The sequence below is a fragment of the Tupaia chinensis genome, unplaced genomic scaffold (assembly GCF_000334495.1).
Source record: "Tupaia chinensis unplaced genomic scaffold, TupChi_1.0 Scaffold000270_2, whole genome shotgun sequence".
Lineage (NCBI taxonomy): Eukaryota > Metazoa > Chordata > Mammalia > Scandentia > Tupaiidae > Tupaia > Tupaia belangeri.
Window position 1 is genome coordinate 2107126 of NW_006159751.1, and position 5244 is coordinate 2112369.

The 5244-nt window shown below is 43.9% G+C and overlaps 1 pseudogene; it reads right to left on the reverse strand.

Annotated features, from left to right (window-relative positions):
* Nucleotides 1-3895: 3895 nt before the first annotated feature.
* LOC102476028 (heterogeneous nuclear ribonucleoprotein A1 pseudogene) lies at nt 3896-5002 on the reverse strand (annotated as a pseudogene).
* Between the last annotated feature and the right edge of the window lie 242 nt (nt 5003-5244).

The following is a 5244-nucleotide window of genomic DNA, read 5'->3' on the forward strand; positions in this document are numbered from 1 at the left end:
AAAGAAAGAAAGAAAGAAAGAAAGAAAGAAAGAAAGAAAGGAAGGAAGGAAGGAAGGAAGGAAGGAAGGAAGGAAGGAAGGAAGAAAGAAAGAAAGAAAGAAAGTTGGTTGTAGTTGTACAGAGAGGGTGGAAACATAATCTAACTGTGGGAATAAGAGACAGGGCCTTTGGGAGCTGATTAGGATTAGATAAACTCTTCAAGGTAGAGTCCCGGTGGCTTCCTAATGGTGGGTTTTAAAGGAAAGGAAGTGAAACCAGAGCAGAGAGGCACAGAAATGTGGACACAGATGTACAGACAAGCTTGTTCACAGTCTCTTACTCTGATGCCCTGTGCCCCTCAGGATCTCCAGGGAGCCCCACTATGGTGCATCTCCTTGACCTTGAGTCTCCAAAACCTAAAGCTGAATAAAAATCTCTATCCTTTATAAATCACCCACACTCAGATATTTATTTTATCAGCAACAAAACAGACTAAAATAGTCTCTTTGTAGACTCAGATTTAAAGAGAGGAGCCAAAGAACCCTCTGGCAGGCCTGAGCTGATTGGACCTGTTTTAGTTCTCAGTGACCTTCTAGCTGCTCACACACTCAGCTATGTAAACTGCTCTGTGGCTTTCACTCACCCATGGATGGAGGATGACGGGAAAGGGAGAAGACTGGTTTGGGAGAGGGAGGCTGTGGCCACTAGGAAACCCACCAAAGCCTCCACAAACCAGAGCTGGGCTTAAGGGGCAAGGCAGAGAGAATGATCTGGAAAACATGTGCTCAAGCTCCTGAAACTGGGTCTTAGATTCTAAGAATGAGGTGGGGGTGGGGTGAATGTATCCTAAAATGGTAGCCTAAGTAATGAATGGGAGAAATGAGCTTGGAATATGGGACTATGGCGTGATCTGGAAATCGGGATGTTTCAAGGCATGGATCACTGTTGGCTATTGAGTGCTTTAGGATGGGAAGACTTGCTGAGAGAGAGAATAAGGTCTGGGCATGTAGGGCTGCTCTAGGGATGTGGAGAGGAGAAAGAGAAGACGTCTGGGAGCAGACCATCCTGGAGCAGGACTTAGTACGAGAAGTTGGAAAACTAGAGGAGCTAAAGCCCATTCATAGCACAAAGTGCTTTTCTGAACTAATTTGACAGGGGCATCTCTCTTCCAAAGATCGTCTCCCTGGTGAGTGTGAGGAAGGGACCTTAGAAAGGGTCTGCACCAGCAAGACAGGTGGTGACGAATAGGCGGCGATCAGGCCAATGGCTTTCAAACGTTTTCTGTCAGATAGAAAAACCCTGTCATCTCATTCCCAATTTTATTTCGTTCTGTTTCACCTCATATTTCATTTAATGGGAGCTGTCAAGGAGATCTTTGATTTTTCTCCCCCTCCTTCTCTGGCAGCGTATGCTGTCTGACAGCCAGAGACATAGGTTTTTGGAAGACCCACAATGAGGCAAATTGTCAAAGCCTCCAGTTTTAGGATCTATGTGTCCGTGTGCACATCTGTGCATGCAAGCTTGTCTGTGCTCACCTAGGCATCTGAGCATGTGCACGTGTGTCAGTAGTATGTATGTGTGTGCACATGTGTATGTGTGTGTATAATGAAAGCTAAAACAGCCTTGAGTGAGGAGTCAGACATATGTGTTTGAGCTCTGACTCTGGAAGTTAGTATCCCTGTGTGACTGAGCCTCTATTGCCTCACCTGTCAAGTGAGTGTGACAGTACAGTTCCTCCATGCCTCAGAGACTTGTCATGACAGCAACATGAATACACCCTCGTGATCAATTCTTGCTACTGGTAAGTACAACTCTCATCCATGTGTGCAAGAAGTACCTCCTGATCTAGCCTGAGTCCCACGGGTCTCTTTTTATGCCGACCCCTCTGACATCCTAGACCCTTGATGCTTTGATCTGCTCAGAACCACCATGCCAGCTCCTGACCTTGGCCTATCTCTCCTGACTGCCTCCCCTGCTCCTGCTCACAGGCTGCCAACCATTGCCAGAGAAAGTCAGCAAACACATTTTAATGGGGCAACTCTAGACTTATTCACCCATTTTTCTTTTCACAAAGTGGGGCCAATGGAAATATGCATGTGCAAACAGCAATTTGAAAGTTTTTCCTTTAAAAAATTTTTTTCCAGATGGCACATGTGTTCACCAGAGACAGAGAGAGAGAGAGAGAGAGAGTGCGAGCAAAAAGCATCCCACCATTCGGTGTGGTCATGCCACAATTCCTTCTTTTCTACTTATCCCTTCTTTTTTGGGATTTAGACAAGCACATACATGGGCTGGTATGTCTTTTTCAACCCTCAGAGTATAGGACTTGAAGCCCACGATCAGCCATGTGGCATCCAGTTACCTCAGTCACTAGGCCATGGGCTGGCCATTCACTTATTCTTTTTTTTTTTTTTTTTTGAGAGATTTTCACTGTAGGGCGCGTGCGCTCGCCAGACAGACAGAGAGAGACATAGAGACAGAAAGCGAGAAATCACCCCCCAGAGGGGATGGTCACGCCACAATCCCTTCTCCTCCATTCTCCTCTCGGGATCTTGGGCACGCACGCACACACACCCGGCTTGAGTTTTAAGCCACCAGGTCCGGGACACGAACCGCAGTCGACTACGTGGGAGTCCAGCGACATAGCCATTACGCTAACTGCTGGTTCCCCATTCACTTATTCTTAACAAATATTTATTGACCATTTACTATAGGCAAGACTCTGTGCTAATCTCTGGGGACACAGAATTGAATAAAACAGAAACTCTGTGCACAAGAGCTTTCAAGTAAGTTCAATAGTTAGATTATAGAAGTGTTATAGTATCTAAGCCCAGAACCATGAAAGTGCAGAAAAGCAGCCCTGACCCAACCTAGGGAGAAGTCTTTCTGGAAGAGATGACTCTTGAATTGACTTTTTTGTTGTTGTTCAAGAGAATTAAATCATTTATTAATTATACATGATAATGGAAGATACACAAGTTTCATTCCCATCTATTATAGCTGGTATCATTATTCAATTTAGATATATAGCATAGAATGTGCCAATGATCATTTTTTTAATAACCAAATTCCGTGACTTTGCTTGGGTGAACCTCAGAATGAACTTCAGGCCACAACAGTAACTGTCAGTTTAACTACACTAATGTTTCCAAAGACATCTGGCTTCTATACCCAAGCAGTAGTAAATGATTATTTAATTTCAAAATGGAACCTGGCAGCCCCCTGAAGGGATTCCAACTTCACACCATCGGGAAGTTTACCAAGATGATTTCAGAGCAGACTAATTTTACACAGCACATTTTTTTTAAAAAGACACCTTTATTCAACGTCATGATCAGACTATTACATTTAACAATCAACAGAATGGGTGCCAAAAAAAATTTCTACATTAAAGTTCTTTGTTGGAATGCTTTACACTTTCCACAAAAGAGAAACGAAAATAACCTGTTACACAGTCACAAATATAGTCTTCGTGTTTTTGCCCATACACATGGATATTATCTAAAACATGTCTTCTTTGTAGCAGGTAGGCCTTGTTATCATTGTGCTTGGCTAAGTTCACAAATATATTATAACTTGTAGCTTCCCTGTCACTTCTCTGACTCTCCTCTCCTGCTAACATTTGTTTCCTGTAGTTAATTAAAACATTCTGCTGGAACCAGCAGATGGCATAATGGTTACATCACTGGATTCACACATAGTTGACCACGGTTTGAGTCCCAGACTTGGTGGCTTAAACTCACACTTGGCACATGTGTGTGTGCCCAAGACCCTAAGAAGGGATGGAGGATAAGGGACTATGGCATGGCCATCCCCCCGGGCAATGATTTCTCACTTTCTGTCTCTCTCTGTCTCTGGCAAGCACACATACCCTACAGCAAAAATTTCTCTACTAAAAACAAATTTTAAGAAAAAAAATTTTCTGCCACTGCCATAGTTACTGCTGCTGCTGGAATCACCATAGCCACCTTGATTTCATGATTCATCAAAGTATTAGTCTCCACTCCCATAAGGGTCAGAGCTTCTCCCTCCAAAGTTTCCTCCCTTCATAGGTTCAAAATTTGAAGACTGATTGTTGTAGTTGCCAAAATCATTATATCTTCCACCACTTCCAAAATTGTTTTCCCCTACCACCACCAAAACTGCCTCTACATTCTCCATTGTTTTAGCCGTCATTACTGCCACTCCCAACACAGTCACTGCCCTGGTTTCCATAATCCTGTCCACCACTTCCATACCCTACACTTCCTCCAGAGTAACCAGAGCCGCCTCCTCTAGAACACTGTCAGTACCAAATTCATTATAGTCAGCCTCACTTCCACTGTATCCACCACTACCATGACTGCACCAAAGCCACCATGGCATGAGCAAATTTGTTATTACCACCAAAACCACCTCCACAATCACCACCAAAGTTTCCAGAACCACTTCGACTTCTTGGGCTGGAAGAAGCACTGGCCATCTCTTGTTTGGGCAGGACTTTCCTTACTTCGCAGTTGTGGCCACTCATGGTATGCTATTTCTGAATGACAGCCTTACCCACCGAGTCAGGATCATCAAAGGTGACAAAAGCAAAGCCCCTCTTCTTACCACTGCCTTGGTCAGTCATGATTTCAATCACTTCAATTTTCCCAAACTGTTCAAAATAATCTCTTAGGTGATGTTCTTCAGTATCTTCTTTAATTCCCAATATCTTCTTTAATGCCACCAACAAAGATCTTTTTTGCAGTGGGTGCCTGATCTTTGAGAATCTTCTCCTGATATAGTCCTCTATGGTTCTACATTTCTTACATCAATCTTGTGTGGCCTTCTATTCATGGCTGCACCATCCTCCTCCACAGCAGCAGACGTGACAAACCGAAAGCCCCTGAAGTGCTTGGTATTTGGATCCTGCATTACCATGCAGTCTATGAACATTCCCCATTGCTCAGAATGGCTCCTCAGGCTCTCATCAGTTGTTTCAAAGCTCAACCCTCTGATGAAGCATTTCTGCTGTGTCAGTCTCTTTAAGGAATCTGACTTAGACACGACATCAGTGGAAAGAGAGACTTCAGCAAAGCTTTTCCAGTGGCATCCATCAGTGGAAAGACTTCAGCAAAGCTTTTCCAGTGGCATCCACAGGCAGAAAAGCTGATCTGACTCTTGAAGAAGGGAGTTGGCCAGTTGAAGGGAGTATGTATGAGCTGATCCTCAGGACTTACTACTGCTCAGCAAACATTTAAATTTTCTTTTGGGATCCTCCAGCTCTGTCCTCCAATTTCTTT